The sequence below is a fragment of the Mus caroli genome, unplaced genomic scaffold (genome assembly GCF_978045245.1).
Source record: "Mus caroli unplaced genomic scaffold, Mus_caroli_1 scaffold_13, whole genome shotgun sequence".
Lineage (NCBI taxonomy): Eukaryota > Metazoa > Chordata > Mammalia > Rodentia > Muridae > Mus > Mus caroli.
Genome location: NW_028227268.1, coordinates 100411556 through 100426135, shown reverse-complemented (window position 1 = coordinate 100426135; position 14580 = coordinate 100411556). Strand labels below are relative to the sequence as shown.

Below are 14580 nucleotides of genomic sequence, written 5' to 3'. Positions count from 1 at the left end.
ATTTATTAATAAGTTGACATTCGGTTTACAAATTAGACCTTGAAGTCAATTTGCCAAGGCTTTTAACCACCACACATACACCTAAACAATGTTTTAGAACTAAAAGTCTAAGGGTTAAATAAAAAAAAAGATTACCATTCAGACCCCAGCATAAATATCTGCCAAGATATTATCCTAATTGTTCAAAATTAAGAATTTAAATCACTGAACTAATAAGTGCACTTTGTTGAGTACCTACCGTGTAGCAGTCATTTAACATATTTAATTTTAAAAACCCTGAATATTTGGTATTTTATTAATGGCTGGGACTGAGCAAGGCTAAAAGCCTCCAGGGAAAACTGAAATTTGAGTCCAGGCTTGGTTTTGTTTGTTTGGGTTTTTTGTTTGGTTTCGTTTGGTTTGGTTTTTTGGTTGTTGTTTTTTGGGGGGGGATTTTTTTTTGTTTGTTTGTTTGTTTGTTTTTTCCGAGACAGAGTTTCTCTGTGTAGCCCTGACTGTCTTAGTATTCACTCTGTAGACCAGGCTGGCCTCACACTTAGAAATCCGCCTGCCTCTGCCTCCCAAGGGCTGGGATTAAAGGTGTGCACCACCACTGCCCGGCCAGGATTGTTTTAAAAGCTCACATCATACTGATGTAACAGTATACTGGAATATTGGGAAGCCCTTCAGACAACAAATCTGATGAGGATAAATATAGAGTAAAATGTTCATTAAAATGTAAATGCAGCATAATGTCAAACATACATATTTGGATAAGAAGACACAGAAAAATTAGCTGACATTTTAGAGCAAAGAGCTTTTTTTTTCCTCCAAAGATTTATTTGTTTATTTTATGTATATGAGTACACTGTAGCTGAATAGATGGTTGTGAGTCTTCATGTGGTTGTTGGGAATTGAATTCTTAGGACCTCTGCTTGCTCAGATCGGCCCGCTCGCTCCAGTCAACACTGCTCACTCAGTTCCTGCTTGCTCCAGCCCAAAGATTTATTTATTATACATAAGTACACTGTAGGTGACTTCAGAGGCACCAGAAGAGGGCATCAGATCTCATTACAGGTGGTTGTGAGCCACCATGTGGTTGCTGGGATTTGAACTCAGGACCTTCAGAAGAGCAGTCTGCTCTTACTTGCTGAGCCATCTTGCCAGCCCAGCAATGAGCTTTTTTAGATAATTTTTTTTGCCTAAATAGTTTGCTATTATATTTTACATTTTGGTTTTCAGTTCACTATTAGTATATAAAATATTTGTTGTGTATGTGTTTATATGGTACATACGTGTGTACATATTCATGTGTCTGCAAGTGCACATGTCTATGTGTGCTTAGAGGTCTTCCTCTATCATTTCCACTCTATTATACATCTAACCACACACGCACACACACATGGGTTTTTGACTAAGTTGGCCTTCAGCTCACAGAAATCTGCTTGTCTCTATCTCCTGTGTGCTGGGATTAAAGGTATGTCTCACCACACTGGGCTCCACCTTTTAACGAAAAAGAATTCTTTGGATTTGTTTTGTGTATTGTGCACCACTTGTGTGCCTGGCTCCTGTAAAGGACAGAGGAGAGCATCAGATCCCTTGTAACTAGAATCAGATGGTTGTGAGCTGCCGTGTAGGTGCAGGGAATTGAAGCCAGGTCCTCTGCAAGAGCAATAAGTTCTCTTACCTGTTGAGCCAACTCTTATCTACTTTACTTTTGGGGCAGGATCTATGACTGAATCTGGAGCTTGCTGACTTGGGATCTCGCTGTTTCCATATCCCCAGCTCTAGGATGCATGCCATCATGTTTGGCATTTTACATGGACGCTGGCAATTAAACTCAGGTGCTCATGCCTGCATGACAGTAGCTTTAGCAAAGGAGATCTCCCCAGAACTGCAGCTGGTATTGTGTGTTGGAGTTATATGATGATTTGAATACAGTTGGCCCAGGGAGTGGCACTATTAGGAGGTGTGGCCTTGTTGGATGTCACTGTAGGGGTAGGTTTTGAGACCTTTCTCCTAGCTGCCTGGAAGATAGTCTTCTCCTGTTTACCTTCAGAACAAGATGTAGAACTCTCAGCTCCTACAATGCTATGCCTGCCTTGATGTTGCCATACTTTCTTCCAGGATGATAATGGACTGAACCTTGGAACCTGTAAGCCAGCTCCAATTAAATGTCCTTTATAAGAGTTGCTTTGGCCATGGAACTAAATAGTTCCATTCACAGCAATGGAAGCTCTAAGTAAGACCAGTTATGTTCTTTAACAAGCTGAAATCAGCAGTTCTATATATAAAACAAATTCCTTGGATTTCCTATGTGGCCTTGATACAGAAGTATCATTTCCACATATGCCAGTTTTGTCTGGTTGGATTTTGTTTTCTTTTGGTTGTTATTTCTTCTCCCTTTCTAATCTATGCTGTTTCTTTTTCTTGACTTCACCAGCTAAGACTTCCTGTGTCATATTGTGCAGGCGTAGTGAGAGTGCACAGACCAGCCTTGACTACAGTCTTAAGGGAGGTGTAGTCTTAGGGGAAGCCTCCAGCTTTTGATCACTCATAATGGCTTTTTAGGTTTTTTGAATAGATCCTTTATCTTGTTGAGGAAGGACCCTTTAACTCCTAGTTTGACGAGACTTATTGTGGAGACATTTAATTTTTAGAAATGTTCTACAACAACCAACATATCCATGTGGCTTTTTTTCTTTAGCCTGTTAAAATTGTAGATTATATTGATTTTCAAATATTAAGCCAGGCTTGCACTTCTGAAGTAAACATTGCTTGGTCATAATGTCTTCACTGTGTGTATATTTTATATTGAATAATCGTTCAACTTCTTAATAGTGTGATGGAGGTTTTGCTTGTGTTATGAAGGGCAACAGCCTGTAGTCTTTTTGTTCCTTTGCTTTGGCTATCAGGGTACAATGGCCTCTTAAAATAAGAAGCCACCTAATCCTTCTTCATTCCTATTCATCCCTCTTTATTTTAGCTTGGAATTTGCAGGGAACAGACCCATTCCAGCTAAGTTGTTGACTTTTTGTTTTGATCATATTATATCATCTAATAAAATTATAAATGTCTATAGCGTATGTATTACTCTCTCCTATCCTGTTATTGTCTGTGGAGTATGTGACAGCACACAGTACTATTCAGCTTCCAAGCCTACATGCTGATAACTCACGCCATCTCTCTGTTTTCCCAGTGTTACAAAAACTTACCCTTTGGATTATTTTTCTCCATTTTCTGATTTTTATATTCTTTATTATTTCCCCCTTTTGCTTTCTTTGAGCTTATTTTGACTGTGCACCCTAGATTTCACATAACCCAGGCTCTGTGGCCATGGATGTGTTTCACACACCCACCTCTCTAGGTTTCTAAGGTGAAGGCTGAGGTCTCTGAAGAGTCACTTTCTTCTCTAACACTGTGATGTTGATGTAATCGCACTGCTACATTTGAGCCTCACAATTTTTATATGGTATATTTTCTTTTTTTTTTTAATGAAAAGTATTTTCCAATTTCCTTTGAGACGTCCTGAGAATTACTTAGAAGTATATTGTCTTCCACTGTTTGGAGATTATTCTTCTTGCTTTCTTTTATTAATTTCCCATGTCATTCCAATATGGTAATTAACATAACTTGCATTATTTTCAACTGTTCTTTTTTTTAATGATCCAGGAAGCAACCTGCCTTAGGAATTTTCAGTATGCACTTGAAAGAAATGACTATTTTGCTGTTGTTGGGTGGATGTCAGATCTAGTTGATGGTACTGTTGAGTCCTTCAGTGTGCATACATAATCTGGCAATGATGGTTATCTGTCTACTGTGTTATCTGTTATCAAGAGAGAAGTACAGATGTTTTCAGCTGCAAGTGCCAATTTACTTATTCTTCTGCTTCCCATAGTCCAACAATTTTCATGCATTTTGAAGTTCTGTTGATAAATGTATAAACAGTCACAATTTAAAATTTTAAAATTACATTTACATATTGTATTTGTGTATGGGTGTTTGTGCCATAGCACACATATAGAGATCAGAAAACAACTTTCATATAGTCCTGGGGATTGAACTCAGGTTGTCAGGATTGGCAGCAGGTACCTTCAGCCCTTTAAGCCATCTTCCCATGCAACAATCTTTTTTTTTCTTTTCTTGGTATGTATGTATGTATGTATGTATGTATGTATGTATGAGCTAGAGTTTCTCTATTATGTAGCTTGGGCCACCCTGGAACTCACTCTGTAAACAAGACTGGCCTCAAACTCAGAGATCTGCCTGCCTCTGCCTCCCATGTATTGGAACTAAAGGCATGCACTACCACCACCACCACTACTACCATCTCTCTCTCACACACACACACACACACACGCACACACACACAAAACCTGCTGCAAGAATCAAACTAGAGCCTTGACACTGAGCTACACCTGCAGTCTGGACATTATCCCTAGTCACTTTTCTACTCAGAAGTCTACTTGGTTTGAGATTCATATTGATGTTTTCTTTCCATGAACATTTGCATATTACATATTTTCCTATTCAATTTTTATGTCATAGTTTGTAAGGCCAGAAAGCCATGCAGCTTGGGGAGCCAGTCTGGAGTAAGAGTGAGGTTGAGACATGTTCAAACCCTGAAAATCTCATCCTGAGACTGGCAGGAGTTAGAACTGCTTCCTCCTTGTGATGGGCCTGCATGTCTCAGCTCATGTAAGCCTTACAACCTCAACCTCTGCCACCTTTGAGGGAGTCACATAGCCTGGTGGCCAAATTACAGGCTAAACTTCCTCTTCTTATAAGGACATGCCTTAGCATTCCTCCTCATGCAAATGAAACATTCCTAGTACTTCAGGCCAGCCAATAATCAATCTACACTCACCCACAAACCCCTACTCACTCCCCAAGGTTTATGTAGCCTTTGTGCACCATGAATAAAAGATATGTTTCACTGAAAACTGTCTGTGCAGAAGGCTATTTCTCCTGTACTCATGCCAGCTGAGTTCCTTGAGATACACCCAGCAGCTAAGCTTCATTCCTTCTAGGCAGCCCAGTGTGCAACAGTGCCTAGAGGGCAGAAGTAAAACTGGGATGACAATACTTGAAGCACATGTTTTTTATTAGGCAGCACATACTGTCATGGGGTATTCAGTTGGCACACTGACATCAATTATATGTTATTGACGTCAGCTACATGGCAACTTAATATTATTGATATATTTGGGCTAATGTCAACAATTTAACCATTTGTTTTTGGTTTGAATCTACTCAAGTCTTCTTTCCCCTATCTTGCCTTCTGTTCTTTGAGATTCTTAGTATTTACTGCATCTGTTGAGATTTTACTTCAGCTGAATGTGAAAACCTCATCCCCATATAGACCTTCTAAGCATATAACATTTCTAGTCATCAAAACCCAATCAGACAATGTTGATTTTTGCTTTCAAGAGAATTGTCTGAATTTGCCATGTTTCCACCATTGTTTCCCCTTCCTTCATAATGTTCTATTTTCTCACAGTACCATTTCTCCTTTGCTTAGGATTTAGTAATTTTCAAGCACATTGTACTGGTTAGTTTTGTGTGTCAACTTGACACAGGCTGGAGTTATCACAAAGAAAGGAGCTTCAGTTAGGGAAATGCCTCCATGAGATCCAGCTGTAAGGCATTTTTCTCAGTTAGTGATCAATGGGTAGTCCCCTTGTGGGTGATGCCATCTCTGGGCTGGTAGTCTTGGTTCTATAAGAAAGCAGGCTGAGCAAGCCAGGGGAAGCAAGCCAGTAAAGAACATCTCTCCATAGCCTCTGCATCAGCTCCTGCTTCCTAACCTGCTTTAGTTCCTGTCCTGACTTCCTTTGGTGATGAACAGCAGTATGGAAGTGAAAGCTGAATAAACCCTTTCCTCCTCAACTTGCTTCTTGGTCATGATGTTTGTGCAGGAATAGAAACCCTGACTAAGACACACATCTTCCAGCAACAGTCTCTTTCCATTCTCATGGGAGTATTTTCTTCACCTCAATCCTGAAGGAGGTTTTTTGTTGCATGCACAGAACTCTGGAGTAAGTAGGTCTTTCCTTTCCTTTCCCTTCTTTCCCTTTCCCTTCCCTTCCCTTCCGTTTCCCTTCCCTTTCCCTTTCCTTCTTCCTTTCCTTTCCTTTCCCTTCTTCTCCTCCCTCCCTCCTTCTCTCTGTCTCTTCTTTCTTTCAGCACTTTAAAAAATATTTGCTGCTCCTGCTTTCATAATTTCTCAAGGAAAAAAATCCATCATTGGGTCTGGGAAGATGGCTTAGTGGGTCATCTCTTCCACCTCCTCTTATATCTGATTAGCTCAAACTGGGCCTATTGGCTTTGGGCAAGGAAGCAGGAGGCAGTGATTTTGTTTAGAAGTGGCACTTCACATGACAAGAGTAAAAGATTGTCTGATTAAGCAAGCAGATTAGAACTGATCTCTAAATACATACAACTTAATTCTAGAACTCTGTAACTAGATAGCTGCTACATAGCTGGAATACACCACAAATGTACAATGTCCACCACAAAATTCAACTAACATAGCACTAGAAATATTCAGCACTTAAAAAGCTGAAGTCCCGGATGAAGTTAGATAACTTTGTAGCCCCAAATAAGAAAATAGAAATTTTAGGGCTGGGCATGTAGTTCAGAGGCAAAGCACCTATCTGGGGTGTGTAAGGCCTTGCATTCACCTCTAATACCACCCTTCTTCCACACGAAGAAATAAAGTGCAGAAAAATTCTATTATGAGTAAACTGTCTTAGCTATTGTAAAGTGTGTTCATTGACATTTGTGCTAATAGATGTTTATTGATGATCACAAGCAAATCAATGTTTAGTGCCTACTACTTCCCTTTACTATTCTAATATAACCTGTGAGATATGAGAATAGGCTGGCACAAAGCCATACTCTGTGCCCACACAGTGATGTTCACAGTACCGTTTACTATTACTTTGTTTTATTTGGTCACTATGCTGAAGAAGGGCAGTAATATTGCCCGCGCTTTTGTTCCCCCTGGTAAGAACACGCTCAGGGCAACCGGAATCTTCTGCGGTACAAGCTTTATCGCTTACCCCTTCAGGAGCCAGTGGAGAAGAGAGCCAGAGAGAGAGAGAGAGAGAGAGAGATCGCTAGAATGGCGGAAACCTGTCCCTTTTATGGAGGACTGTCCTCCGCCTCGGACGTGTCGCTCCCTGATTGGCTGCAGCCCATCGGCCGGAGTTGTCGTCACGGGGAAGGCAGAGCACATGGGGTGGGAAACTACCCCGGCACATGCACAGATGGTTTGATTACACGGGTGCCAGTGCCATCAGCGCCATCTTGTAATGGCGAATGTGAGGGCGGCTCCTTACACAGTAAATCATTTAGTCAAAGCAATTTAAGATACTCCTCTCTGAGACTATGTCTTTATGCATTGCACTGTAGACTACTGACTCATAATTGATGCTGTCTCTTTGTGTCTCCTACAAATTCCCATTATTATGGTTGCTTGTTTTTTGATTTCAAGACAGGGTTTCTCTGTGTAGTCTTGGCTGTCCTGGAATTCAATCTGTAGAATAGTTTGGCCTCAAACTCAAGGGCTCTACCTGCCTCTGCCTCTTGGGTGCTGGGATTAAAGGCATGTGCCACTACTGCTTCGCTATTATTATAGTTGGTTTTAAAGTCAATTTGCCACAGGTTACAAGTTACATATCTGAGTAGGGAGCCTCACCTGAAGGATTATCCTAATCGATAAGGTAAGGGTATTTCAGAAGGAGGTTTACTCTTACCTGTTTCCAGCTTAGCCTCTCTCTTGCCACAAGTTGTTATGTCCTGTTGTTGTGAGTGCTGCTGACTCTTCGCTGACAGTAGAACCAGTATTCCCAAGCTTTCATTGTGGAATAGAGAGCAGTGCCTATCCAAGGACCATCCAAGCTCCTGGCACCAGATTGGAATTACTGAGGCTGACTTTATGGACTAAGAAACCATCAGTCATCCCCTCCCCTCCCCTCCCCCAATGAGAGACTACTCTGACTTTTGAAGCTTGTGTTGTAGCATGAATGAGGAACGAATCTGTGGTTTTAAGTCCCTTGGATTTGGCAGGCATTTCTTACTACGGAATCAGCATCCTCTCCTGATGGATGCCTTACTATAATCCTGCACTCAGTAACTCAGGTCAAGGACAGCGGGGGGGGGGGGGGGGGGGGGGGGAGGGGCGAGGGAGGGGAGGGGGGATAGCAGAGAGAGACCAGTATGCAGCACATTCCTCTTTTCTCAGTATTTGGGAGACTGAAGTGGAAGGACCCTGACTTCAAGACCAGCCTGGGCATTATAGCATAACCTGGACTTAAAGAAAAAAAAAGATACTAGACACAGTTTAATCAGCACCGAGACTCAAAGATTTTCCTGTTGTCTTAAAACACCTAGATACATTCTAAAGGATGTTCTGGGGTGGAGAAATGTCTCAACAGTTAAAAATACTTGTACAAATGAGAAAATTACTCTGAAGGGGCACTTATGTTTCTCCCCCCAACACTAAATAACTTAAAATTTGGACATAATTAGTCACTAGTTATAAAATCAGAAACTTGAGCATGAAATAAATCCTTAGACCTAGTTAGCATTATAAATGCTTACATCTAGATTTCTTTTGTTGGTTTGTTAGATTTCTTTGACAGGGTCTTGCTATGTAGCCTTGGCTTCCTGGAGCTTGCATATAAAGCTGACTATCTTTTAACTTTGGGGAGACCCTCCTCTCCCTGTCTCCTGAGCCCCTATACTTGGTGAAACAATAGGACTCTTTCTGATTGTGGAAAGTTAAACAGGAAAATGTAGTTGCTAGTGAGAGAACTGAGGGAAAATGCCCCACAGAGAAGTCAAGACCAGGAAGGTCTTGTGGTAAAGGTGGGGTGACACCACTGTTTCCCAATTTTGTGGCTGAGGATTTAAAACAATCTGGTTTTAGAGATGAATCCTCTGACTTTTTTTCTCCATGAGACATGGCAGTGATTTGATTCCTGTCCTAGGATTTATGTCAGAACATTACATCTCTTTCTGATTCATGTTTGGGAGAACCGGGACAAGTCTCCAATGCTAATACATGTGGTAATCTCCACCTGTCTTGGGAGGTAGGGTCTGTTCAAAATGGCCTCACTGATGACTGAATACCAAACCAGAAAGTTATTTTTTTCCTACTAGATACATCTATAAAGAACATGTATTAGGCATTGTAAGATTAACAATAATAAAATACAGCAAGTTCAACTCTAGATAGCCCTACAAAAGTGATGTGAATATGACTTCTCCTATGCAAGTGCTAACTAGGCCCAACCTGCCTTAGATTCTGAGATCAGACAAGATCAGTGCATTCGGAGTAGTATAGCCATAACCTGGTCTCTAAACAATAATGTACCGTATTGTACTCAGCTTTCTGGTGACATGAGGTGACACAAGGTCAATGTGAAGAGATCAAATGAGGTGAATGACTAAGCATTTGTCAGGAACTGTGGCAACCGATGTGTAGTTCAAGGTGACAGCAAAACTAGCACAGATCCATTTCCTTCTTCACAATTTGTTGTTTTCCAACCTAGACTGGAACTTGCTATATAAGGAAGGGTGGCCTTGAACTCTCGGTGCTCCTGCCTCCACTTGCCAAGCACTGTGATGTTGCATGAGCCACCATGACTAGTTTTCTTTAAAATTTCTGATAAGAATGTGTAGATCTTAGTTACTTTAGCATTCGGCATTTTTTCCTCTCCTTACAGCGTCAGTTCAAGGAAGTACTGCATGACTTCTCTTTGGCATATTCAAATTGTCAGGATCACTACTCACAAATGCTCTGGCCACTGTTAAACATGAGCACTGTGACACCCACCCTGACAGTTCATCTGATAACCAAGACTGAGGCAAACCTTAAAAGCCCTCATTTCACTTGCTCTCAGTGGGCTTTAAGTCAGATGTGAAGGCACACAGCACACTCCTGTCATTCCAGCACTCAGGAAGCAGAGCCAAGGGGACTGCAAGTTTCAGGATACATAGTGAATCCTTGTCTAAAAAAAAAAAAAAAAAAAAATCACTAATTTTAAGATGGCAAACATTTTTGCTTCAGTAATTGGAAGCTGGGAGGTAGGCAAATGGCCTAGTTGAGTAACACAGCTAACTGACTAAGGGAAAGCAGCATCTGTATCATGGAATTGCTGCATTAGGGGATGAGTCCCCAACCTGTGAAGGATGGGGCAGAAGGCAGGAGACTGTCACTGATGTGTTTATGAAAAGATAAAGAAAGAGGAGATATGTTCTATGGGGTGTAAGTGAGGTATGGGGGAAGGGGATGTCTCAGCAGGCCCATGCCAAGGCATCCCTTCCCCCTGAGAAACCAGCCACACAATGGTATAGTATAGAATAGAGTTTATTCAGGGCATGAGGAGGGGAGTTAAGAGTGTAGTAGAGGTAGAGAAAGGCAGAGAAAGAGAGTAGAGAAGTAGAGGCCAGGCATGAACACATGGAGAGACCAGGAAGGTAAAGGGGAAGGGAAGAGCCCAAGAGGGCAGGAGAGCAAAGAGGGGGCAAGCAGCCCCTTTTATAGTGGGTCAGGCCTACCTGGCTGTTGCCAGGTTACCGTGGGGAGGAGCATACCCAGCTGTTGCTAGGTAACTGTGGGGTGGAGCTTAGACAGAATGCTAATAGTCAGCCGGGGCGTGGTGGCACACACCTTTAATCCCAGCACTCGGGAGGCAGAGGCAGGTGGATTTCTGAGTTCGAGGCCAGCCTGGTCTACAAAGTGAATTCCGGGACAGCCAGGGCTACACAGAGAAACCCTGTCTCAAAAAAAAAAAAAAAAAAAAAAAAAGAATGCTAATAGTCATGCTATGCAGAATGATGCATAATTTACAACTTATGAATCACTTATTTCTGAAACTTTCAAATTAACATTTCAGAGTGCTGGTGAGTGTGGGAAATGAAGCCACAGACAGTGAAGTGTAGATGAGAGAGACTATTGCAGCCTAGAGAACATCTCCTCCTTCCAGAAAAGGGCAGAGTCACTCTGGAAGCAATTGAGAGATCTTTAGGCTGCTGCTTCTTCTATGAGGGACAAGGAGGCTTTCCTCTGGTTTCTAGAAGGCAGGGCCTACAGAGAGAGGTGAGGCCTATGTAGAGGCCTACATAAACTGATTATGTAGGCAGTTTACTACTTTGAAGACAGTAAGAATGGATGAATTCGGGAGCCTGGCCATTTTGTTAGAATAGTAAAAATGTCACCTTGAGGTATGAAATCAGAGGCCCTTTTATAGAGAGGCTCTTCTCTAGCTGTGTTCTGGGTTACTGAGTGCTGCTAAGAACAGTCAACAGGAGAAAGTCAGTACTCACCAGTCAGTATAGACTTTCCTTTGATCAGGTTTTGTTTAAAAACCCAGGCCCTCTCATTTAACTTCCCCACCAAATATATACCTTCTCACAGAACTGGGGTGACTTGAACCAGTTCTAACCAGACTGTACAGACTTCTAATCAACTCCCTGATCTTCTCTTCAATCCCCTCCCACTGAGGTGGTAGCTCCACTCTATGAGCCTTTCTGGGGTTGCTTTACCCCCACTTCCCTCTGAAGTCTTGGGAAATCAACATGTGGCCTTGCACATGGAGATTTTATTTTGATACAGGATCTAAGTTGCCCAACTGGTCTTGAGTTTGTCATCCCTTTGCCTCAACCCCCAGGACAGTTTGGGAACACAGGCCAACACCACCATACCTCAATGCTTTACTCTGACAGCCCTCTTCCGCTCCACTTAGATCCTGTCCTTTTTTTTTTTTTTTTTTTTTCCAGTAAGACTGCATTAACACTGTTGTCTTTGGGCTTGATAGCGTTTGTATTTTCTCAATTTAAAAAGCTTTCACAGAAAACAAACCTATTTAAGTGTTCTTGCATTGAACCAAAATCTCCTTTGAGGTATGTTTGTTTTTTAAATTGAGAATTTGAGCTGGTGAGATGGCTCAGCAAGTGTTTACCACCACGCTTCACAAAATGACCAGAGTCCAAGCTCCAGAATACACATAGTGGAAGGACAGAACCAACTCCTGAAAGCTGTCCTCTGATGTACACACAAATATATGTGCATAAACATGAATGTTACACAACTATTTTAAAAATCAATGATATAACTATAGGCTATTTAATGTGAAAAAATGTTCATAATATACTTCTTTTTTTTTTTTCCAAAATCTTTGGTTTTTCTGATTGAAATGAAAAAAATATATTTTAGGGCTCTGTTTTGTTTTTTGCAAAAAGTAACAAACATATGGTCATTTGATGGTAATCCAACTCATAACCAAGTAATCCCCTCAGAATCCTAACCTCCAAGCAAGCTGGCTTCTGCTTCTCTATCAAATGTACTGTTTACTGACTCCATAATCATTACCATGAGAGAGAACACATGCTAGCACTAACGATATTAACAGGCATTAACTCTGGGCAGAGGAATTCATGGCGTCTCCTTTTCCAGTGTGTTCTCATGTTTCTGTGTGTATTCGGGGGTGGGTGACAGAGGACAAACTTCAGGAGATGCTGCTCTCATCCCACCATGTGGAACCTGGAGCCTGAACTGAGGTAGTCAGGCTCACTGCCATGCCCTCTTCCCACCAGCAACTTCACACACCACTTTCTAACATTTCTAACTAAACATACTAGTTTAATTTTTGAACAATTTTAGGAAAAAACTCATAATCTAAAAAAACTGTGTGTGTGAGAGCACATGCCTGTAACTGCCCTGGAACTAGTCTCACAGCTGTTGTGAGCTGCCCTTCACGGATGCTGGGAATCAAAGTGACTCTCTGTAAGAGCAAGAAATACTCCTAACCACTGAACCATCTCCCCACCCACAAAAGAATCCTCATAATTAGAAATTTAAGGTCTCATACTTAAAATACACATTAGTTAGTCCAACTTGATTTTGCGAATTTTCATTTAGAAAGCCCTCAAGATGTAAAGGTCCTGATGTTTACAAGTAAAACCTCTTAAAAATTCTGTTCTTGCTAATGGGTAAATATCATTTAAGTATAATGTTTCTATCAGTTATATAATTTATGTTAAGCCAGACAAGGATATATGCCATAATTAATAAACGGGTATCCTTCTGATTTTTTTCCTTTGTCCATTATTTAACTGGTTGGTTTGAAAATGTCTGACCTGGAAGTCCTATGTGGCTACCAGGCCTTCCAAAGTTTTTCGTCCCCCAAAGTCCATGATTCTTGTCTGCTCTGTGAAATTATATATAGTTTTATGTCAAACTTACCACTCAATCCCTATGGAGTTTTTAGTCAAGACGATGCATTTACATTGCTTTACTTCAATTTTTCTTCTGCTAGGGATTAAACACTGAGCCTCTAACATGACTATAGACAGCTGTCACTTAGCTAACTCTCCTGAGCTGCAGACTACACCTTACATTCTACATTCACAGTCCATGTCCCCAAACTTCAGCCAGGTGTAGCGGCACAAGGCGGGAATTCTGCTCTGAGAAGCCAAGAAAACTAAGCTCCAGGCCAACCTGGGTTACAGAGTAAACCCAGTTGCGAAAACAAATCTCCTATCAGCTCTTCTACTCAAATGTCCTGCTAATGCCTCAAAACCAAAATCCATTCGTTTCAACACACATCATTCCAAATTGGTTATCAATCTTCATCCCAAACAGGTTTGTTCTATTTGGTTTTCCAATAGAGTGATTGGCCGAGGTGTCTCCATATCCAGCGTCTGGGTCTGGAGGATGGCCGTTTTGTCCCGATGCTCCTCACTCTTCCTCAAGAGCTAACCTGAGCCTTCTTTCTGAAGAACCTGGCCTCCACCTCCCATCCTAGGGCTCTGAGGAAAGCCTCACTTGGCCCCTGGGAGCTACCAGCCAGGAGCGCCCTGCGAACTCAGCAGCGTCAGCACTACCCTAGACCTTCAGTCAGAGTACAGATCACCTCGCCCACTTGCGCTGAGCGCACCCCGCTGGACCGCCTCTGCACATGCGCACAGCGGGCAGGGCCGCTCTAGGCACGCAGCGTGGTCCCGTCTCGTTGGCACCGGCGATGACCGCGCCCGCCCTGTACGCTGGAGCGGGAGGCTGGCCTGCGTGCTGTTCCCACGCTCTTCTCCACACCTCCGCGATAAAGGCGCGGGCGGCGCGCACTCCAGCGAGAAGAGGGATCGCGCTTCCTCAGAAGGCTAGAGGTCCCTCCCTCAGCCGTCACGGCTTCCCTCCGTGGCCCTTAATCCTCTGGGGCGGGGGTTTGTTTCTAAGGCGCTGAGCCCTTTACCTTTCCGGATCCGGGCATGGTGCTGGCAACGCCTCTCTCCTCGCCTCGTCGTAAAAATAATGCGTTAAAAAAATTCAGTTTGTTATGCGAGCAGCATTCCAACAGTACACAATTATATCCGAAATAGTTAAGCAATAAAAGAAAAAAAAATGACGGGCGTTGTTGAGGCAGGAGGATTACTGCGAATTCTACTCCACCTTGGGCTACATACCGAGATTGTGTCAAAAAACACGGAGTGGGGGAAATTTTTCGTTGGGAACCAAAGGTATAGTCAAGGTCAGCTTGAGACATGCCTGGGCTACCTAAGGTGGCTCTGCCCACCAGAGTGGGACACAAAATC

General features: G+C 42.3%; 1 long non-coding RNA gene across 3 annotated transcripts; it reads right to left on the bottom strand.

Annotated features, from left to right (window-relative positions):
* Positions 1-796: 796 nt before the first annotated feature.
* LOC110305948 (uncharacterized) lies at positions 797-13893 on the bottom strand. 3 transcript variants are annotated; one of them, XR_003838171.2, is made up of 4 exons: positions 13235-13893; positions 9362-9998; positions 7740-7887; positions 797-3905 (listed from the first exon to the last, which is right to left on the bottom strand). It is a non-coding gene; the product is annotated as an uncharacterized LOC110305948 (long non-coding RNA). The 3 variants fall into 3 exon arrangements; XR_002379210.3 differs by having other exon boundaries at positions 9861-9998; XR_015044803.1 differs by lacking the exon at positions 9362-9998.
* Between the last annotated feature and the right edge of the window lie 687 nt (positions 13894-14580).